Below are 24475 nucleotides of genomic sequence, written 5' to 3'. Positions count from 1 at the left end.
CCAAGTATACCTGTGGTAGGGGCCTGGTGTAGTCTGGATCACAAACCACCCGTGAGTCCTCTTGGTTAGTGCTGCATTATCTTCTTCCAAGTATTTTATTTTTACAGTTTTATCAACGAGGCGCTTAAAGCATTTGTGTGAACAGCTCGAATCCCATAGGTCTTTTAGCACACGGGTGTTTATAGCTGCTTGGAGATAGACCATTGCGGGGGAGTCCATATTTTTTTCCAGCTCTTTCCAAAGGTAAGTGTTCAGAGTGCCCATCTCGGCACTCATTACTTTGTGCCAGCATTTTACGTAAGCACCCTTGCGTGCTATTTGTTGTTTCTGTAAGCCGAACTCAAGCCTTAACTGTGCTGGCGAGGTGTACTGGGGGAGACTGAAAAGTATTCGCATGGTTTTGCATACCACTTTGTCTAAGGTGACGTCATATCTCCCTCTCATACATTCACTGCCATAGGTTATCGATGGCAATAGTCTTGCTCCTATGTCTAGGAGGGGGATTAAATTTGGGCCCGCTATTTTGTTATTAATGCTTTTTAGTGCGATGGCCAGTGAGATCCCTCTGTTCTTAATTGCCGTTTTTTGTTGCTTAAATGAGCCTTTTGTGTCGAAGATTATACCCAAGTATTTATATTCTTTGACTGTTTTCATCTTTTGGTCGTGCAGAAACCATTGTGGGGGTTGTTTTTTAGATTTTTGATTTAATATCATCACCTTAGATTTTTCTGAATTTATACTTAGCCCATTCTTTTCGGAAAAATTGCTTGTTGCAATAATGAGGTGTTGGAGGCCTACGGGAGTTTGGCTTAATAATATTAAGTCGTCCGCGTACAGTAAGTTGGACAAAGTGAAGCCCCCTAGCTTTGGGGCGTGATGATTGCAGTTGTCAAGGTCTTCGGAGAGGTCGGACAAAAAGAGATTGAACAGGGTCGGTGCGAGAACGCACCCCTGCTTCAACCCTTTTGTAGTCGGTATTTCTCTTGATAGACATTTGCCTGCCCCCAGTTTTATTTGAATCCAGGTTTCTGTATGCAATAAAATCAGTAGATTCAACAATTTGGGGTCAACATCCCAACTTGAGAGCTTAGCCCAGAGTTTTCCTCTATATATGCTATCAAATGCAGCTGAATAGTCAATGTAGCACACATATAATGGTTATTTATGTTTAATTGTGGCGTCTATTAACAGGGAAAGGGCTAGAATGTTTGTTGTTGTCCCTTGATTTTTTTTTAATCCAGTCTGATTAATGGGGATTAATTTTTACTTTGACGCCTAAGCAGTTAGCTCTTCTAGTAGAAGCCCCGAAAAATATTTGGCATCTATGTCTATAAGGGCAATGAGCCTGTAGTTCTTGGCATCACTCCTGTTGCCTTTTTTGTAAATCGGGGCGATGATTGATCCCTTCCAAGAGGTTGGGATTTGTTCTGCCACCCAGATTTCTAAAAAGAGCGTGAGCAGTTATGCTATGTTATGTTATAAGCTGTTTTGTAACGCGCTCAATTACTACCGGAGTATCCTGGCACGGTATACCGCTGGGGAACCCGTCCTGGCTTTCCCTGTGGGATGGTCCCTACTGGAAGTCCCCAAGGTGAAGCCAGGCATCCCCGGCATTGATGGGGCCGTTGTGGAGATTAGGCAAGCTAATGCCCAGAGTTGCCGAGTGGGACCCCTGGTTAGAGTAGGCACCGAGGCGAGAATTATCGAGTCCGCTGACCCTGGTCCATGACCTTGCCGCGTCGTGAATTGAACCCTGGTCCCGGGCAGACTCCTGCCTCCGGGTCTGCCGCCTCTAACCAGTGAGCCACACCACTCCAGTTGCTCGGCCCAGTAATTTGGTTCTTGTTTGTAGAGGATGGGGGGAATTCCGTTTGGGCCTGAGGCTCCCTCTTTCCGGCCTTTCGCAATTCGTCCCTTCAACTGTAATATAGAACCTGGGAAGTTGGACTCCTCAAATGGAGGCTTTGGGGCCTTCGTGCTCTCCTCCCGGATCTCTAGGTTTCGATAAGATTTGTCGGATTTTTCATTGTTAAAATGGTTGGTTAGATATTTTACCCAGATCTCCTCCGTAATGTAGGAGTTCACTCCGGGAGCGTTAGGATTCTCTATTTTGTTAACATTGTTTCAGAATCTCGCGCTGTTGTTATTTCTAGAGTCGTAAACCAGTTTCGCCCATGTTTTTTCTGTGGAGTCCTGTTTTATTCGCCACAGGGTTTTGTTCTTTTTGATCTTTAATGACCTCAATTCGGTCAGTAAGTTGTTGTCACTCCCGTCTTTCCGCAGCCCGCGAAGTGTTCTGTTGATTGCAGTTTTTATTAGCGTTAATTTACAGGTTTGGGGTGTCTGAGGATGAATTTTTAGATTACTTATCGGCCAAGCGAGTAATTTTTTTGGGCTTGTTGGTGCATAGATTTCTTGTGAGGAGTTGTTCTTGGTGTTAGCTAGGCCAAAGGTTTTCCAAAAGGTCTCCCAGGGAATTATATTATTGTGATACAGTGGTGTAACACTTTCCCAGCACATCTTGGCATCTTTCGCAAGTTTTTCTGGATCACTAGTTTTGCATTTAATTCTTTTACATTTTGACGAGGTCGTTAATTTTTGCACATTAGTTGGAAATGTTAGTGCTGTCCCATGTGCCCTCAGTGTCAATTCTTGCGGGAGGTGATCGCTGCAATCAGATGTGCCGATTTTAAAATCGTGTACTAATGTGAAAAGTGAATACGATAAAAAGGTGTAATCAATCGCTGAGCTGGAGTTGGAGTCGTGGAAAGTTGCTACTTGGGGTCGATCCCCCGGTGATCGTCTGTTTATCGAAATCAGGCCCAGATTTGTTAGATCCTCTAGTAGGCTTTTTGATAGATTTGTTTGTTTGCCCCATGGGCACTCTTCCAATGGAGGGATCCCCCTTACATGCAAGTGATCTTCTGTTGGATGATTCTTTCCTTTGGTCTTTGAAAGGAACATATTAAAGTCTCCCAATACAATAAGGTTCGGAGTTTCAACTTATTAATTTAGTCAGTTCAAACACCAGGTACTTTGCGCCGTTTTTTTTTCCCTTTCGGGTGCAGATAGGTATTGACCAGGATTAACTCTTGTCTGTTTGTTCCCGGGGTTAATATTTCCAGCTGGACTGCAGTAATTCCATTTTCCATTCCAGATGTATTTTTATTCAGCAGTACTTTTGCTGTATTTATTGTTTTTATCGAGGTGTATGTAGTTAGGCCTCCTTTCTGGTGTCTGAATTTTGAGGTTCTCCTGGCTGGGAGATGGTATGTTTTGAAGCCCTGAAGGTTTAACGGCTCTGCCAACCAGGTTTCTTGTAATAGAATTAGGTCATGCTGCTGGAAGTATAACAATAGGTCTTTATTGGTAGTTTTTGCACCTAGCCCGTTTATGTTCCAGGAACACAGTTTTAGCGGCGGCTTTGTTTTTGGGCCATTTCTAATTCGATCTTCCGACTGTCATGGCCCGCTCTGTCAGATATTGATTATTTTTGCTACCCAATCCCATTCTTGTTTTGGATCCGGGTCTCCTTTGTTTCTAAGCAAAGGGGGATCTCTGGCCTTTCGTTCGGCTGAACTTCCGCGGGCTCCTCTCAATATGGATTTTTTGGGTGCATCAGGGCAACCTTTGTTCTGGGTTGAGTTAACGTATTCTTGAAAATTGCGGAGTAATGGTTCGGGGTAGCAGGGGTTGTGATACAGTTTTATTCGAATGCCCCATGCTTTTAGTTGCCTTTCCTCTTTTAAGATTTTTCCCGCCAGTTCTCCGGAAATCCAGGTCGTTTCTGTTATTTCCTGCTCAGATAGATGTTTGTAAGTGATAAATTCTACAACCTCTAAATCTTGGGTATTTAATCTTCCTAGGTTTGTAATTGAGTTCAGAACTCGAAGGATGTTGCTTCTGTTTAGAATGTCCTCTCGCCCTTAGATCTGTACTTCCGGATGAATAGTATTGATTTGTAGTCGACGTGGTTGGCGTTTTTCAGAGGTTGTTCAGGTTTTGTTTCCAATTCAGTACTTTGGAATGTTCTGGGAGCTTGAGGTGCTTGCCCTCTCTGGTTCTGTGGTTCCGTATTGACAATTGAGTTGTGGGTGTCGTAAATGATGTTGGCCAGAGATTGTTCAGGTTTTATTTCATGGTCTGTTCTTTGAAGTATTCCAGGGGATTGAGGGGCTCGCCCTCTCCAGTTCAGTGATTCCTTGTCGAACTTTACCTCGGGTTCTTTTATCCTTATGGTTGGGGTCATTGTGATGGCAAGTTCCCAGAGGTCTGAGCCTCCTGTTTTTGTCAGGCCATATTTTCAGCAGTTTTTGGTCCCACTTTTTGGGAACCTAAGGAGTTTGTTGCACTGTTATTTATTGTCCCTGGATATTCGTGTTTTGTCACTTGTGCCTCTGATCCCTTAATTTTGTCAGCTTCTGAGTGTTTGGTCTGTGAGGATGATATTTCTGGTCCCATTAGAGCAAGGTCGTTAGAAGGACTCAGCCTAACTTTTGAATTTGGTTCATCGTGAGTATTTCCTTGTTCCATCTCTGGATCTGGCACCATTTTATTTGCTTGTTGGAAGTAGGATTTTATGGTGCATATTTTATTTCTCCCTTTTCTCTTCATTTTCCGCCTTTGTTTTGCTGTTTGTTTTCTGCCAAGCCATTGGTTTCCGGCTTCTGGGTTATCTGGCGGCTCACTAGGATTGCACTGCTGCTGTTGTTCTTGTTGGAGCGAGTGTGAGGATCCCGCTTGTTCTAATCTCAAGCTTTTTTTCCGATGTGAAGTTTGTCCGTCATGGACACCCTCTTGGTGTATGCTAAGTTCGTACGTTTCCTTAGATCGGGCTTTTAAGTTGTTTGATTCCGTGGTGGATTTGAGATGATTCGCAGCCTCTGTTTTTAGCTTTGAGGCATAGTCTGCATTTTTTATTTCTTCGCTTCCAACTACCATTGCTTCTCTTTGGAAGTTATTTGCAGACTTTATATCTGTTAGGAGATCGCTCATTACAGCCGGCAGAGTGGCTAGTTTGTCGATGATTGAATAACATGTGTAGCTTGGAGGGTTGATTGCAGTTTTTGATGGGCTCTTTTAATCAACTCGTTCAGATCTAACTTGTTGTCGATGTTAATGACATGTGTGGTTAGGCGGGTTAGAAGGGTTAATTGGATATCCATCTTATCCGAATGGTATTCCATGGCTTTTGTCGAGATATTCATGGTGTTTAGAAGTGACGGCTATAGACCGCTCTCTTCTGTGGTTAGAGCCTTTGGCGATTCATGTATCTTGCTTTCTACGTCTTGCGGTGACGTAACACACTTTCCCTGGGAATATGTATCCACCATTTTTTCCCACTCTTCTGTTGTCAGGAAGGATGAGTTAGTTCCAGCTGTACCTGGGGACCGAACCTGCGGTTTGTTGATGGAATTGTTTTCTGGGGATGTGGTTTTAATTTGATTCCAGATGCCGTTTGTTTTGGTTGTTGTGAATTTATCTGTAGATGAGTGTTGAGACCATCCATCTCCTTTTTCCAGTTCATCAGTATCGCTGCATCCCTCCTGTATTCCTATGGGGAGATGGAAGATTGGGAGGGGAGCTGCGCTGTTTGCGGCTGTTGATGCTGAGTCTCGAGTTGTAATTGAGCCAAGATGGCTGGATTGGATTAGGATGTTTGGTTCCAAAGCCACTCCAGGGGCCCCAAGGGGTGATTGTTTGAATGGAATGGAGTGGTTTGAGTGGTTTTAGGTTAAGGGGTGCTTTGGGTACCCGTTATGACCTGTCTCTTTAATTTTTTCGTCATGCTCGTCTGCTCTTAATTGGGACTCTTCTTTGCTGCATTCTAAGCTTTCTTTTTGCCGCCTGAGTTTATTCCCATCTTTTTCGTTATCTTGGTCACTGTTAACATCTGTCATAGGTTTGGACATGGGGTCCAGGTGGAGTTTTATTGATTTGTCGTTGTTCAGGGAGCTCGCCAAAGCCGAAGCCGATGCTGGTGCTGAGTCTAAATTATCTAGATTTGTTATGGGAATTTTTTCCGGGCGCAAAGGGGAGGGAAGACCCTGTGTGGTGCTCATGTGATTCAGCACTGCCCCGGCGTCTTTTATGAAGGCAAATCTAGAGTAAATTTTGGGTTGGAAGAGAAGTTTTTGTGATTTGGTCTGGACTAACACCGGACCCTCTACTTCTGATTCCCCTTCCGTGACAAATTTAACTAAGGTATCTTCCTCTGTTTTGCTGAGTGCATCGGTTCTCATTGATTTCTCCAGGCAGTCGGTGGACATCTTGAGGATCTTATTTTTTTTTTCCCGGTTGCTAATTACTGTTGAAATGCTCCGCCTTTCTTTGCCCGATCTCATGTCAGGTTCCCTGCCTAGGATAACTATCTATCTGTCCATCTGTGACTCTCTACCTGATATGAAATACGGGCTGTTATACCTGTTGTTCCTGATCGGTATCGTAAGGCTCCTGCTTCCTCACCTCTTAATTGGTCTCCCTTTTGACGTTTTGGACTTTGTAACACAGCCTGGTAATTTCAAATGAATCCAGGCAGGTCCTGGTGCCAGGTAACTTTGTTCGAATGAATAGCCCACCTTCTCCTTGCTTTTTGGACGCTTTAGACACTTTATCTCCTTGATTGGTGTGTGTTTACTGATTTTCTGGATTTTATTTAACCACCTCCTCTACCAGGGGTAGCCACAGTCTTTCCTTGTCCTGTCTGCTGCGGCACACTATGTGTGGCACCCCCTAGCCACCAGAGCGACCAAAATCAGCCGAGAGCAGCCAGAAGAAGCAGCCAGTGCGAGATGGAGGCGCAGGCGCAGGCAGAACAGGTCAGTGTGGGTGTATAGATGAATGGGAAAGGCTGGAGGCTGGAGGCTGTGGTCTGATGGCGGCTAATCGCGGCAATGAGGCAGGCAGGCAGCGGGCCGATTTAATTAGATCCTCTGTGGTTTTACACCCAGGCAGACACTGGTGGGCACAGAAAACACTGCAAACACTGCTGCTGACAGTTGCGGCTGTCAGTCACTGTCCCAAGCGTGACCGGCTGAAGCTTATACAGTTTATACAGCGCCCGCCGCAGTTGCGAGATAGCAGGGACCCCCCCGGGGGGAGCACAAGACCAGGACAGGACCAGTTGCGGTAAGCGCTCCCCCAGCTACGAGCGCTGCAGCGGCTCACCTCCAACTCCGTTCGCTCTCCCCTTCCGTGGGCTCCCCGCCTGCCGCGTTCTGCTGCTTTTCCGCCGAGCAAGCACTTCCCTCGGCTACCTGCTTGCTTGTGGTGGCGATAACGATGGCGGTTTGGGGGCTTAGGGTTATAGCTGAGTTATGGCGGTAGCGAGTGAGAGTAGCAGGCGATAGAGGTGGTGCTAAGGTGGTGGTGGGGGGCAGCTCAGCTCTGCACTGGCTCCGCTCTGCTTTCCACCGCTCTGCGGCTCTCTTGCGATTCCTCAGACTCCTCTGACTCTCGGCTCACGGCTCCTCGGCTCCACCTCTGACTCTCGGCTGGGCAGATAGAATCTGAGGGAGTGGCAACTGGGTTTACGGGAAGAGCTCGGACCCGGCCTATAGGGTTGATAGGTATGTCATGCCGGACGGTAATTGCGAGCCCCTGTTATACGCGTGAAAGCTGCGCAAACATCTGCCCTTGCATACTGGGGTGGTGGTTCAATGCTGGAGGGAGGCTAATAAATACTTGGGGTGGGCGGGCACTGTAACGGGGAGAACCCCGCTTTGGACCGAAGATCTGCTGATGGAGGTGAAACGGCTATCAGGCTTTAAGGGGTGATCGGGATAGACTATCTTGGGGATGTCTGGAAGGGGAGTGCCCCTAGGACCTTCGAATATCTAAAAAAAACGAGTATCAAATGTGTGATTCCCAGCACTACCATTACCTCCGTTTAGTGCATGCCCTTGCGCACGAATATAGATGCAGACATCTCGGTCCCAGAGTACTCGCCCATGGAAGACAGGTTCCTGCTGGACCCCATTTTCCAGAAACCCAAGACCACTATCTACCGTAAACTCATAAATAATATACCTGATCCATTGGTGTCCCTGAGGGCTAGATGGGCTGAAGATATTGGAGACCTGGCGGACGATGATTGGCAGGACTCCCTGCAAAGCCCCCGTCTGGTGGCAATTTAGATTCGGTTCCGCCTGGTTCACCTGTTTGCTTGGGGTAGGAGTCTGTCCCCGCTGTGTGCCAGGGGGTGTCGAGGAGAGGGCTCCTTTTTCCATATTCTTTGGGACTGTCCGTACATTATGCAGTTCTGGACAAGGGTGGCACATACGATGGCAACGGTGGTAGGCTCACCGGTTCCGAAGACCCTAGGTGGTTCTTGATTATGATTAAGTGTCCGACAGACTGGTCACGCTACGCTGAGATATGGCTGGCCCTGGCAGCAGGAGTGGCTAAGAGGAATATTGCTTGCCTAGGGGGGGTGGCGGAGCCTCCACAATGGGATCAGTGGCAGCGAGACCTAGACTCGTGTCAGAGGGCGGAGGAGACTGTTGACAAGGCTAGGGGTTGTGTAAAGAAATGGAGGATGGTCTGGGGTCCCTGGCGCAAATACCGAGCTCAGAGGAGGGGGGGGGGGACAGGACTGATAAGCATTGTTGTCCTATGACACTGTATCGTTTGCTCTCAAGGGCGGACTGTGTTTGTATCCTTGCACATGCCATGTATACATTGTTGTTTATTTGCCGAGTCACTGAGCAAAGTTAATAAAAAGATTTACAAAAAAATGTCAATAGTCTACATTTTTGAGATTATGTTATTTCAAATAAAGGGACTTAACAAGTAAAAAGCCATCTCCAAAAACCTCACTCTCAAATGGAATTTGATTGTATAATGGTAGAGTGTTAACATTGTAACTGTTGCGCACTCCTAGGAAATTTTGCAACAATCTCTGAAAAGCAGCATGATGAATCACAAATATCATGTGCATTTGTTGAGCATGCGTGCCTCTAATTGTGGTACAGGTGAACAGAAGCTGCAGTTTGAACTACATTGACATATGTACAGTTCATTTTGCCCAGAACATTTGGAAATGCTTTTACCTGTACTTGTTCAGGTACAGGAATTTGGGAAATGGAGATGACGAGGATTAATTTTCAGAATACCATCCAGGATGAATGGAATAAAAGATGAGAGGGCACCCCATAAAATGTCAGTCACTATGGCACAGGTGCTCAGATTGAAACCATCTTGTTGCAAGTTAATTTAGTAATTGACCGTGTCGCAGAATGACTATTCCCAGGATTGTTGTGCTATGTCTGACCTTTCAAATTATATGTGGATGACCATAACTTACTGATTGGTCTTCATCAATTCGCAGATAGATATCCAACGCTCAAGCAATTTTCTGTCCTGAAGCTGACCGCTTAAAACAAGCAGCGGTCGAAATGCCGTCGACGCCTCTTTGTGGCCCAAATTTATTAAGGACACTATATTTATGTTCATGTTGTTCATTTTTGCTATTATGTTGTGGTTTTATGTGCCACATGTCTGTTTTTTGTCATATGTCTTTTTTATGTACACCAGCATTGTTTGTCTTGAGCGCAGTTGTTTTTAATGATTTTGTATATTATATATAATACATTTTTGTGATACTGATATTATGGTTCTATAGGCCTTTCCATTCATGGTTCGTTATTTAATTCTCTTCTACTTTTTACTTTCCTCTCAGAAAGACCACGCATAGTGTTAGATGTGCTCCCTTCTTCCCTGAACCTATTGTTTGATGTTATAACGTGTACACCACTGTCTCCTGCTGCTCTTTCATATATTCTGGTGACGTTACCACTGATTTTTGGACCTACTTTGACTTTGAGTTGTTTTCCTGTACAATCTCACATTTGCGCTAGATTGCATGACTCTGCTCGTCAATGGTAGATCAATTTGTGTGGACGATGTATTGGTTATAAAATGGATTCGCCATTACATGCCTGTCTTGCATACATTAGCACATGTTGTCACGCATCACAGGGCAAACCCAGTTGTTGTACAATGCAAGGAGTAATAAGTCAGGCTAAGAATAGTGGGCCCGATTCACAGAACTAACTTAAGACAAAATCCTAAACTTACTACCATTTTCGTATTCACAGAAGGCACTTACTCATTTTGGTATTCACAGAAGACACTTACTCATTTCGGTATTCACAGAAGTTAGGAGTCCTAACTTTAGGACTCCTAAATGCCTTCTGTGAATACCGAAAGTCTTAAAATTTGGATTTTTCTTAATTTAGTAGTAGTAAAGTTAGGACTCCTAACTTTAAGACTCCTAAATGCCTTCTGTGAATACTGAAAGTCTTAAAATTAGGATTTTTCTTAATTTAGTAGTAGTAAAGTTAGGACTACTAACTTTAGGACTCCTAAATGCCTTCTGTGAATACCGAAATTCTTAAAATTAGGATTTTTCTCAACTTTACTACTACTAAACTGAGAAAAATTCAAATTTTAAGACTTTCGTTATTCACAGAAGGCATTTAGGAGTCCTAAAATTAGGAGTCCTAACTTTACTACTACTAAATTAAGAAAAATCCTACTTTTAAGACTTTCAGTATTCACAGAAGGCATTTAGGAGTCCTAAAGTTAGTAGTCCTAACTTTACTACTACTAAATTAAGAAAAATCCTAATTTTAAGACTTTCGGTATTCACAGAAGGCATTTAGGAGTCTAGTCCATTTCCCAGGAGTCCCTGCTTGACCGATAGCCATCTTCCGGTCCGCTCTCCCTGTTGCTCCGCCCACAGCCCGTAACCTCCCCTATAACTTGGGTCTTGACTCCCGCAGCGCGGGACGCAGCTCGGGGTGAAGACCGGGCAAAGAGCGGGCCGTTTGAGGCCGTTCGAGGACGGAAAGGACTGGACTGGGCCACCCCCTCTTTTTTAACCCTATCGCCCTGCTATTTATTTATTAATTCCATTTCGTTTTGTGATTCACCATGTGCTCACGGGGTAGTCGCAGCAAAACCGCAAATGGAGGGAAAATGCTCAACGGGACCCTAGATGACTTCATAACTAATACCAATACGGCTATTGATATTGAAATTACCAAAATGCAACATAGAGTGTCCATAGAGTTAGACGCGGCTCGAAGACTATCTCAGGACCTAGCCTTGTCAAAAAAATCATCTCTAGGTAATATTGCCTCTGCCAAAACTCCCGAGCGCCTGTCTGGTCCCCGGCCACTAATAACAAAGGCGGTCATTCATCACTCCCCAACAATCCCACCCTTTGAGCAAGCCTTTATCCCAACGTCGGCTTCTCCTAAGTCCAAAAAGAATCTGTTGACAAATACCCCTGTTTTGGACTTAGGCATCTCTAAAAAATCTGAGATGATCAAGCCGATTGTAAGTGCTAACAAAAGGGATGTTGTCCAAAAAAGAAAACGCCTTGCAAGATCAGCCTATGTCCGGAAAAAGGCCAAAATTGCTAGGGCACAATTCTTTAATAATAGAAGACTCCCAGTTCTAAACAGGGTGGGTGTAGATGTTCCCCTTGCCAATTTATGTCTAAGGGGCGAGGAGACTTGTACCAGTACAGACAGTGTAGAATTAGACACATCAATGGGGGAAACCCGTCCACATTTTGTCGAGGGGGTTATTGAGGGACCGCCAGGTGAGCCACAGGGGAGTGATGAAGATTTCCTTAAAATTGTTTGGGAGACACTGAAAAAGCTTTTATCCCCCCTTGAACTCAGACTCTCACGCATAGAAAATAACCTGTTAGAGATGGACAAGACAATTGTTACATTAGCTAGTCTTAGTCTAAAGCAAATGGAATCAAAAATCTTACAGGGAGTTGAGAGTACTGCACAGGCTCTAGTTGCAGCCCCACCTGCTCAACCCCCGCCTACACCTAAACCCATACCCAAACCCCGCACAAAGGTTTGTAATCCCATAGTTACCACCCCACAAAATAATGCCTCAATTCATCGCCCTGCACAGGGCATACCACCTACAAAACCTGGGTCTCGGGTCGTTGTCCAAAAACCAAACAAGACCGTGAGCCAACGTACATATCCACAGGGACCTAGAAATGTACATAATTTTCGTGGGGGGTTTATAGATCTACCCCCAGATGCTAGGCCTTATGTTGTGGTGCTAGCTGGAGTGCCTGTATTGGAGACACAAACCCAAGAGAACTTCTGGTCACTAAAGAATAAGGTTATCTACTGGCTTAACGCAAACAGACAGTTACCAAACCATTTAAGAAGTAACATCCTAATGGTACGTAGGGTCCCTTGGGTAGGCCCTACATCTAAATCCATCCCAGGTGACTGCATTGTCGTCTCCTTTGCTGATCCATGTACAGCGCAACAACTATGCTTATGGGATGCTCGAGGCGAAAACTCAACAATTGTTGTTAGGCCAATTACCTTCTTCTATCCCCCGCGGCCAAGCCCAAACCCAGAGGGGAACTGGTCATTAGTTCAAAATACTGTGCGGGGTGGGCGAAGGGATAGATGGAAAGGTCACAATGGTTGGTGGGAAGGGGCACCAACATCTAATCCGTTCGGATGCTTAGATGAGGTCGATTGACTCTGGAGGGTAAAGGATTTTATTAATGATCCTGAACTTATTTCCTTTTCTGTGATTTCCGATCCCATCCCACCAGAACCATGCATAGATAGTGCTGTTTCAACAGAAGGACCAAGTTTGGGTCTGAGTCCTGTAACTAGGATTATCGAGACTAGGGTGGAGGACGTAAGTTTACCAGAGGCTAATTCTATCTGTAGCCAAACAGGGTTGCTCAAAGTGGTCTCCTGGAACATAGCAGGGTTAAGGTGTCGTTTGGATAATGAAGATTGGGCAGAATTCATCGACACCTATGACATTGTTGTATTTCAGGAGAGTTGGGCAACAGTCCCGTTATTCAGAGTGGGGTACTTAAACCACTATAAGCCTGTTATTCAGGGCCCAAAGGGAAGAGCCTCTGGAGGATTGGTGGTGTGGGTTAGAGACTCTTTGGGGTACCAATCCACTGAAATTTTGGTAGACAACCCAGACCTCCTATGTATTAATCTCAGTAGGGGTAATAATCAGAGCATTGTATTAATAAATATTTATGCCCGGGGCTGTCAAGGAGGCCGTAAGCAACCAGTTTTGAATGACCTTGATTTGCTTTTGAGGGAATTAAGCTGTGACAGTTTTATCCTAGTGGCAGGGGATCTAAACTGTTCATTTGAACCTATTCTTAGTCTAGATGAGGTTGTGGGAGCCGATGAGGACACTGTTTGGAACATCCCACCATTAACCATAAGCAAGGGTGTCAGGGGAACTGAGGCGGCTTTGCATTGGTTGGGATTTTGTTCGGAGTGGGGGTTGCGGGCAGTGAATGGGCGCACACTCTCTCAAATCTGGCCAACCAACCTTTAACAATGGGACCAGTATGAGTCGAATCGACTACATACTGGTTAAAGTAGATTTTTGGTCTTTTGTGGCAGACATGGAGGTAGAGGTACGGCCTGAGAGCGATCATAATCCTCTCTCATTGGGCCTTAGGGTACCCGGTCTGGGGGATGGACCCTCTGTAACAGCATGCCCGACGTCTGAGGTCATTCTGTGCAATGACAGAAAATGGGTAAAATGGCCTAGGGTCACAGCAGAGCCTCTGCTTATTAAAGAAATAGAGGAGATGGTAATGAAAACAATGGGTGACATGGTGGATCTTCCACCTCTCCTTGGGGTTGATTCTCAAATTATCGATTTACACGAGAAGTGCTTCATGGAATTAAAAATTTTGCTCACAAAGCCACTGAGGTCTAAGAAAGATAATGCTCCCAAAAGGTGGTACAATAAGAGTTGTAGGGAAGCACACAGTAAATTATTCGCAGCAGTTAAATCTAGGGTCACTAATGATATTAAAAACGCCCGGTTATCTTATAAACAAGTTTTGTGGTCAGCAAAGAGGGAATGGGATGACCATTATTGGTCAGAACTCCTCTTTGCGTGTCAATCGTCCAACCAAATGAAGTTTTGGGAGACTGTTAAGTGGGGTAGGGACCCGGATTCTCAAACACCTGTTAATCATGTCTCTGCATTGGATTGGGTGGGTTTTTACTCCGCTCAATTCGAAGACATGAGTGCAGCGCATGTTACTCAGAAGGAGCCTGCATCGGGCTTGCTTTTTAGTGATGGGGCCGCACTTACCTTTTCATTTATAGACACGGAGCGTGCCCTTGGTACTGTTCAGTCAGGGAAAGCACCGGGATTGGATGCAATCCCTGCAGATCTTTTCAAATCGAATCTCGATGTATGGGTCCCGTACATAACTATGTTGACCAATGCCATTGCAGCAGGGGCCAGGATCCCTAAATCTTGGAAAGGGGCAGAGATGTTACCAATTTTTAAAAAAAGGGGACCGCTCACTCCCAGGAAATTATCGCCCCATAAGTCTGATAGACTCACTTCAAAAAATAGTTGCTAGGATGGTACTTGTAAGAATACAGGGGTGGATAGAGCAGGAAAATATACTTTCCCCCATGCAATCTGGGTTCAGACTGGGCACTAGTACCATAGATCAGGTCTTCAGACTCACTATGTTATATTGGAAGGTGGTATTTCTGGGTGGAGGGGTTATCTATGCCGCATTTGTGGACCTCAAGTCGGCTTTTGACTTGGTACCAAGAGCTAAACTATGGGATTCACTGAGACTCATGGGCCTACCTGTTGAACTCCTGGAAATAGTTATGAGATTACACGAGGATAACTTTGCCCGAGTGAGGTGGGGCAAACAAGGCCAGGTGACTAACAGCTTCCCGGTAAAACGTGGGGTGCGCCAGGGATGTGTGCTGGCCCCCACCCTGTTTCTCCTATTCATCAACCAGGTTGTTAAATTTTTCTCCAATTCACAGACAGATGCACCATCTTTGGGCGGGTCCAAGTACCCGATGTTAATTTTTGCTGATGATACCCTGCTTCTCTCTAAAACTCGTAGTGGGTTGCAAACAGCCCTGAATAGGTTTGCAGAGTTTTGCAGGGTAAATGACCTACAGATTAATGTAGACAAAACAAAATTTATGGTCTTCAGTAATAAAAACCCGATCACAAGCTCTGTTAGTTTGAATGGTGTTTTGATCGAACAGGTGAAGGTAATGACTGATCTGGGTGTGACCCTGGATTACCAACTAAGCTGGAAACCCCAGATCGAGGCATTATATCTTAAATTTGTTCGTCTTACGGGTTGCTTACTACAGGAACAGAAGAAATCCCTGACCAAACGTATTGCCCCCGTATTAAAGATTTATGACGCTAAGATCAATGCAGCTACCTTGTATGGTGCTGATATTTGGGGTTATAAGGATTTGTCTACTTTGGTCATAGCTCAGAATAAGTTCCTGCGAAACCTGGTAGGCCTTCCCCACTCCACACCTACTAAACCACTGCTGCTAGACCTAGGTTGTAAACCCCTTAATGAGATGGCCCGGTTCCGTTTGGTGGCATTATGGTGACGGCTCTGGACGACCCCAGAGCTTAGCCTTTTTGCCAAAGAATTAGAGGAGGTAAAATCATTGTGGGGAGCTTCTAGAATCCCCTGGCTTAGGGAAGTTAAACATATCTTGTTAGAAATGGGTCTCTACCAGCTGTGGACTAATCCGGGGGGTTCCACTTTCCCCTCCAAACAAGATTTTAAAGACCTATTTTGGGCATCTGTCAAGTCAACTGCAGTCACCCAATCAATATATACCAACCTAACAGGCCATTTTCTAACTCATAAATTGACACCTTCTCTTGAGCCTTATTGGGATGCGATCTGTAAAACCCTCGACCGGAAATTGTATCATCAATTCCGTGTCGGGACACTCCCCATTAATTCATTTACTGTTAAGTGGGCGGGGAATGTAAATAACAAATGCCCCTGGTGCCCGGACCATTTGGAAAGTATTGGTCATTTTTTCTTTGCCTGCCCAGCCTATCGAGCCCCAAGTTTAAAATGGCTCAAACCCTTATGTAGTAGACTGGATAGTAGGGGATACCTTAAAGCTCTGAGGATGTTTCGTACTATCAGGTCTGAGTTTGTTGTAGTTAGTGTGGCCAAGTTCCTAGGCGGGGCGTGGCTGATCCGTATTAGGAATCTGAATATTTTATAAATGACAATCTCCGAAGCTGTTTTTACTGTAAAGTCTTTATCAATTGTTTAATAATTTTTTTAATGGGTTTATGAATGCTGTTTTATACTAACATTTCATGTATTGTATGCTTGTCTTTTATGAATTTTATTTCGAAAGAAAGACGTAATGACCTGACCTGAATACCAAAAGTAGTAAGTTCATTCTGTGAATGCCAAAAGTAGTAAATGCATTCTGTGAATACCAAAATAGTAGTAAGTTTAGGATTGAGTCTTAAATTCATTCTGTGAATCGGGCCCACAGTGTGTTGATTCAGTGTACATGTCACTAGAAGTGACTGTCTCATTTCACTATGAAATGAGGTGAGAGGAAACCCATGATATTACCACTACAATCAGTATAGTGGTCAGCCAGGACTGGGCACTTAGACTGCCTCACAAACACACCTAAGTTAGCAGCATGCATTCAACTGCAACCACTCAACGTGCAGTACATACTCTTCTTCTGTTTGCACTTTGAGTAAATGGTGAAATCCACGGAACGGGTTCTGGGAGTATCCATTTTTTGTGGTAAAAATGTAATTTCAGATTCATATAGCCTTAGATGTTTGTTCTATGTTTCACTCATATGGCCTTAGGGCCTTATTTACAAGGAATTAACACAGCGCAGTGACGACGCCATTTGGCTGCGCCGTACTCTGTTAATTCCGAAGCAAAGGGATGCGTCATACCTACAACGATATGACAGATTCCTTTGCTCTCCCCAGCGCTGGCGCACAATTAGCTGCCATGCGCCGATGCAGGCCCACTTGCACCATGGTGGCCACAAAAACAATCACAAGAGGTGATTTCCTCTTTCTATGTGTGCTGCAGAATGCAGCAAGCATAGAAAGAGGAAAAACATGAGGAGAAATTAAAAGATTTCTCCTCTTTGCGCATCCCTATGCCTCCCCTGGGAAGGCATAGCATTCTGACACATTTCCAGGTTTACAATTTCTCGTAAATCTGGAAATGAGGCAGAAGCCATGAGTGTTGCGTGGGAACACCCACAGCAATACCCATGGCACTCCCCTTTCATGCAAAGTGTTACATTTAAAAGAACCATATTTACAAGAATACGAAAAGCCACACAGGGTGGCTTTATGTGTACATGTAAATATGGGCCAGCGGGTTGCACCACTGGTGCATCACAAAATGTGATGCACTGGCGGTGCAAGGGGGTTGTAAATAAGCCCCTCAATTTCTAGTTTTTGATGCAGGGCAGTGAAGCAAATCATTTTGCTGCATTGCCCTGCATCAAAGGAAAAGGGCAGGAATGTGCAGTGAGCTAAGGCACATTCCTGTCCTCTTCCACTGCACCAATGCAGGCACCCTTGCACCATGGTGCAAGGGTGTCTGTGTTGTGGAAATTATCACTTTTGTGCAGCAACTGACACCTACCTGCACACAAACAATTAATGGAGGCATTTTCCTCCTTCTAAAGCGAGGAGATATAAAGATCTTTCTCCTCATTATGCCTCCCTTATGGCATTCCCAGGTTCACAAGTCCGTGTTAATCTAGAAATGAGTCAAAATTCACCTACCGCAACGCCCATGGTACGTCTCTTTTACACAGAGTAATGAAATGCAGCGACTTACGTTGCTTTGCCTTATTCCATATATATGGGGCCATGAAAAGCCATGCAAAGTGGCTTTGAATGGCCTCGCAGACATGGGTCTGCACTCTGCACTGCCAGTGTGTCAAAAAAAGTGATACACCAGTGGTGCAGTGGGCTTGTAAATAAGCCCCATCGTTCATTTGGGGGCGCAGTTAATAGCATATAAATATCACTAACTCCACACACGGTCTCTAAGGACACTGTTGTGGTGATCACAAAGAACAGCATTGCTGCACATGATATTATAAACCCGCATGCACTAATACTACACCAGCGTCAGTCGTCTTGACGCAGTTACTTGCTGGAAGTATTCATTACTCTGGCACCAGACCGTTGCCGTCAAAGTCCTCACAGATTGGACCTTCTCTGATATCCTTGCCAGCAATACCTGTACTAAAACATTCTCAAATGTAAAAAAATATCAATTTGCTAATCTCTCCTTGACTCAGTTCCGCCCAACCTTACCTGCACCTAAAAAGCAGAAGTGAGAGTAAACCCTTCCAAAATTATAAGCATAAAACGTATAAACACAGGCCCAGTCAACACCAATTCTTGGGTGCAGTGAGACTGAAATAACACCTGTGACAAGGAATGCCTGGACATGGAACAATAAAGATTACTGGTAAGTAACCTGGTCATTACTTTATTGCTTGTCTTCCTCACCCCATGACTTACAAGTTGAGGCACTGTCCAAGTGAGAACATGAAGGTTACCCACTGGGAATAGACCATGTCAACATACTGACAACAGATTGTGCTGATAACAAATGTATTTGATAAAAATAACCAGAAAACAAAAGTTAATCATACACATACAGTATATGGCACATGAGTAGCAGATACATCCCCATGCACTTGTAACTTATAGTGCAACATGGAAGTGTGAAGGGTAGAATAAGTAGCCACGTTACAATATCCATAAACGAAAGCCCATGAAGTGTAAATACCTCTGGTTGAGAATCCTTGAACTGGACCTGGACGATCCACCTCATTAGCTTCGGGAAACTTGTGCGGTGAGAGCCCCTTTGTAGTCAAGGGATTTGTTGGCTCTTTGAGCAAAAAAAAGAAAAAAAACTTGATTTATGAAAAGAAGACATTCCATCCAATGGATAAGGCACACTGCACATGTAAACTGTGCAAACGTTCTGCCATCTCTGAAGAGGAAGAAGGAGAGGACATTCGAGATACAAATTATGGGAACACTGGAAACCAGATGGATCCATTGTCAGCAAAGTTACAGAAGGTCTTAAAACCACCTTGTTTGAGAAAAAGCGAATACAAATGTTGTCCCACAATTGACACTCCTAACTCCCCCACCATTTTACCTGAGCAGATGGTCAACAAAAAGGACTTTTGCAGAAATAATTTTAACTCAATTGAAATGGGAGATCCAAAAGGAAAGGTTCCCAGTCCTTGGAAGACTACTTAAATTCCAGGAAGGGGCATGAGAAAGGTATGTTGGGCTCTGAAGCTTAACACGCTTTGGGAAGATGATAGAGTAATTCCAGAATAGCAGAAACATCTTATCCCCAAACAGTTCTTATAGCTGCCTACTAGATTCTAAGCATAGAGGTCGTAAATCAGAGAAGAAACCCACCCTCAAGAAATCGAAATTATTGATAGGGTCCAAAGAAGTAGGCACTAAAGTGTGAGAAACACTGCAAGATTAACATTTCTTCTAGTATTTATCATATTCTGTGAACCTTTCAGGTCCTTGAGAGTGCTAAATACACAGAAACCTCTAAGAAGGAACAAGGGGGCATATTACCAAGCAATAGCGATAATTATCGCTATTGCTTGGTTAGAGACAAAAATTTACCACTGAGCTGCGGCGATTTTTATCGCAAATAAACCTTGGTATTACCAAGGTTTATCGCAAATGCGATAAAAATCGGCCGCAATGCATGAATATCGCTGAAAAGGCAGCGATATTCATGCATTACGAGCTAATGCTCTTAGCCATGTTATCCACCTCCCATTGGATAACATGGCTAAGAACTGCTCAGGGCAGGTGTTAGCTTTTGGAGATATTCGCGCTTAGCGCGAATATCTCCATAAGTTGGTAATAGGAGATAGCGATGTTAGCGACTGTTTCCAGTCGCTAACATCTTGGCACGCCCACTTTGCATGTCATTAGTGATAAATATCACTGACATGCAAAGTGGGGCCCAAGATGGTCGCTATCTCCTACTAGCTGTCGCTAACTGGTGTTAGCGACAGCTAGGTAATAGGGAGATAATTTTATCTCCGCTTTCTTGGGTTTTAAAGCCAAAAAAGCAGAGATAAACCCCCTTGATAATATGCCCCAAAGTGATTCCAAGTCCTCCTCACAAACTCTAAACCCCCAATCACATTTGCTTGAGGACTAAGAGATGGAGCTAAAAAAATTGGATGAGTCCAGCAGCATAACTTTTTGTTTAAAGTTTGTTGTTCTCTGTAGCGAAAAGGTCTATCCAAGATAGACGGAACCGAGAACTGTTCCGCTAAAATACCTGTCGGCATAAACACGTGAAAATAGATGATGAGAACATCCACCTCAGTCTTGACAGTCCCATTCTGTTTCCTGTCAGACAAACTCCTGTCAGTGACAGGAGATAGGTTTATCTCCAGCGAAACATTTCTGCCATGATAGAAACTAGGAGAGGGACCTTCAGAGTTACCTGATGGTTAAGATAGGACACAAACAGCGTGTCCTTGAATTTGTCACTAAAAATGGCAATGTATTTCCTCCAATTGGAAAAACATAGTCTCTATATGTGAGCTCAGAGGGACTTAATTGCCTAGTATCACAATCTCCCCCTTGTAATGCCTGCATCCATGGCACTTACCAAAAGTCCACATTAAACTCTACCATTTCAACCTCAATTAAAGAGGTTGGCCAACAGTGGGAGTTACAGGAATGCAGGCTTCTTAGTCCTAGGGGGCAGAAGACCAATAGCTCAGAGCATGTCTAAACAAAAAGCAAGGAAATACTTTCAAAGAAGCAGCCATCCCCCCCTGCACTCTCACCATTCCCGTGCTGAAGATTTAGGTTCCTTGAAGAGAAATTCTTAATGTGATGGCAGTTTCTGTTTCTTAGAAGCAATACATTAATGAGATAACTTATTAAGTTTTTATTTATACCTGGAGGCGTCTTGCGGCTAAAGTGAACAAGATCAGAAAAGCCCAGAAATGTCTACTGTTTAAAAAGCCATGGGGCATATTTACAAAGGCAATATCTCCGCTTTTTTGGCTTTTAAATCCAGAAAAGCGGAGATAAAAATATTGCCCTATTTACAAGAGGGTGCTAACATGCATTAGGGCATGTTAGCACCCTTTTTTCGACGCCTCCCTTTGCATCTCTAATGAGATGCAAAGTGGGCATCACTGAGCAGTAGAACCTTGTAAATATCGCTGATGTGCACATCGCGATATTTACAAGGTGGCCCACGCATTTTAGCGAACGTTAGTTTTGTGCAAAAATGCTGTTTTCGCCAATTACTAACATCTGCTAAAATCATAGCTGACCCATACCTAACATGGGGGGGTGGATTCTTGTGTTACGACCACATGGTCGTATCAACAAGCATATCGCTGTTTTGCAGGGAACATCGCTGGAAAACCAGCGATGTTCCATGCAAAACGGTGATTACCCCGCCATCGCTGGAATTTATATCGCCATTGCACTATGCGTTGTAAATACAGCTCAAGCATGGCGATACATTCCAGCGATAGACGCTGATAAATATTAAAGCGCTAAGTACGCTGCGCGATATTTATCGCCGTCTTTTGTTAATATGCCCCTACGTTTTCAAATATTTCCTGAAACATAAAGTGAAGTAATTGGCGATCCCTGCCTCTCACACTGCGTTGCGCTCTTCAAAATGCTGGTGTTGCCGCGTCTCTTACATATCCTGCAGAACACGCCTTACTCGGTGCCGGACGGGGTGTTCGGCGCATATCCCAGGTCCTGCGGACGCTGCTCTGGGACGGTGGGAACCCGAGGATAGCGCTGAAAAAACTCACGAGGGGAGTGTATGATGGTGGGATGGCCCTACCGGACATTCGGCTGTACTACTGGGCGTTTCAGGTCCAGGTCGTTAATGACTGGGTCTATGTGGCGGCCTCGGAGCCAGCCTACAGGGTGGATAGGTACGCCATGCCGGACAGTAATTGCGAACCCCTTCTTTATTCACGAAAGCATTGGAGGGATTTGCCCTTGCACACGGGGGTGGTGCTGCAGTGCTGGAGAGAGGCCAACACATTTCTGGGATGGACAGGGACAGTAAAGGGCCGGCCCCGCTCCGGTTTGTGGATCAGCTGACGGAGGTGAAGGGGCTCACTGGCTTCAAGGGTTCAGAAGTTAATCGGAATCGAATACCTTGGGGATGTCTGGAAGGGGGGGCCCTCAGATCCTTTGACTATCTAAAAAAGGAGTACCAAATGCATGACTCTCAACACTACCACTACTTGCGTCTCTCACATGCTCTACGAGCCCATATCCCATCAGGGACTTCAATTCCAGAGTACTCGCCAATGGAGGACAGGCTCCTGCTTGACCCCATCTTGGAAAAGCCCACAGCCACTATCTATCGTAAATTGATAAATAATATGCCTGACTACCTGTTGTCTCTGCGGGCGAAGTGGGAAGGGGATATTGGCAGCCTAGAAGATGATGACTGGCAGGATGCTCTGCAGAGCCCGCATGAAATAGCAGTGAGGGTCCGGTTCTGGCTGGTCCAATTCAAAATTTTGCATCGGGTATACTACCCGCGCATGTACCTGTTCTCTTGAGACCGGTGTTTGTCTCTTTTGTGTGTGAGGCGTTGCCAGAAAGAGGGAACTTTCTACCATATCCTTTGGGATTGTCCGAATGTGGTTCCTTTCTGGACCAAGGTGACTCGCACTATGAAAATTGTCGTGGGGTCACCGGTCCCGGTGGAGCAAGATGGTTTTTATTAATGCTCAAGGGCCCGACGGACTGGTCAATGTACACCGAGATCTGGCTGGCCTTAGCGGCCGGGGTGGCAAAAAGAAATGTAGCAGGGGGCTGGGGGGCACTGAAGGCCCCCCAATGGGACCAGTGGCGACGGGACTTAGACTGGTGTCAGAGGGCCGAGGAGACAGTCTATAAGCCAGGGGGTGTGTGAAGAAATGGAGGAAGATTTGGGGCCCCTGGCGGAAGTACCGGGGCACGCGGGGGAAGTGGGAGAGGCGTGACATGGGGGATGTCACAACGATTCAGGATGCCTTGCCCTTGAGTGTGTAATGTATTGCTACTTACTTCTAACTATTTGATCACTGCTATGTAGTCTGCGAGTCTGAGAGCGATGTTTATAAAAAGATTTTAAAAAAAAAAACCATAAAGTGAAGTAGCAGTTTTAAGGTCCTTAGGCAATCGATTCCAATTCACGGCTGTGCAAGTGACTTAACTCCTGCTTCCCCAGCTAGAGCGCTTAAAAGGGGTCACAACCAAATTACTTGCAAAGCTTGAGTGAGGAATCGTCCTAGGCGTATACCATCTCAGAGTCTCCTTCAGGAAGGCAGGAGGTTGTAGGCTAGACACAGAGCTTTAAACTATATGTTTCTTCACAGGCAATCACTGGAGCCTGCTGATAGCTCTGGATGCTGATTAGGATCTGGGGACACTCAAAAGCACGCGGGTTGCAGCACCTTGTAGAATTTGTTGTTTATTTAAGGAACCTATTGCTAGGTTTTGATATAGACCACTACAATGATCTAGTCTAGATAAGACCAGTGGAATGACTACTGTCTTCGAAGGTCAAAAAGAATAAATCTTGCTATTTTTTGTTATTGTTCGCAGAGCAAAGAAGGAAGACAAAGTGACCTTACTAACTTGATCTTTAAAGTTAAGTTTCTCATCTATCATAACTCACAGATTCCTGACCTTCTTCACTGGCACTGGAAGAGTACCCATATCATCCGACCACCATGCAGGGGACCAAAAAGGTGTCATTCACAAAGAGAATAACCTCGGTCTTTGATGAATTGAGCTTGAGACAATTACTGTCCATCGATTTGCTGACTGCACTCATGAAATTCCGAAAGGAATCACCAGTGTTGCAGCACTAAGTTCCTCATTAAACCAGGGTTGGGAACACTTCCTTCTATTGTTCATTTTGACTTTTGCAGGAGCAAGTGTATCGCATGGAGATTTTAACAGTCTGCATAGGCAACTGACATCTGATCTAAATTATCCGCCATATATGGCTGAGAAATTGCCAGAGTGGACATTAGCTCATCGACCTGCCGCTTATGCCAAGCACAAACAACTACAGCGTTTCTTGTAGTCACTGAGGGAGAAAATCTATGGGAAACTATAATACCCCAGAGAACCACACAATGGTTCGACCACGCCTGTGGAAGAATAGACAAATTGGAGAGGAAAGGGTTGATCAAAAACAACCCAGCAAGAGTATGCCAGGCCTGACTAGTTGGGCCGTCCACCAGCTGAAAGAGACCAAAACAGGACATATTGTCCACTAAAAGCTCTGTGTCCAGGTCAAAACTGTTTTCAAGATGGAAATTGAAATCACCCCATACAGTGAATTAGGTATTAAAAGAAGAGGATTTCAAAATTGAACTTATCTGTTTCTTAGATTGGTCATTGGTATTCATCCTTACTTACAGTATCTTTTAAAGCTCATTTTAATTAATTCACTCGAGCTTTTTTAAGGATTAATTTGCACAAGTCTTTTTTAATGTTTTTAGACTGTTGTGACTGTTAGATGGCTTTACTTTTAATGCATTTTATT

The sequence above is a fragment of the Lissotriton helveticus genome, chromosome 1_1 (genome assembly GCF_964261635.1).
Source record: "Lissotriton helveticus chromosome 1_1, aLisHel1.1, whole genome shotgun sequence".
In the NCBI taxonomy this organism is placed as follows: Eukaryota; Metazoa; Chordata; class Amphibia; order Caudata; family Salamandridae; genus Lissotriton; species Lissotriton helveticus.
This window is presented reverse-complemented; position numbering follows the sequence as displayed.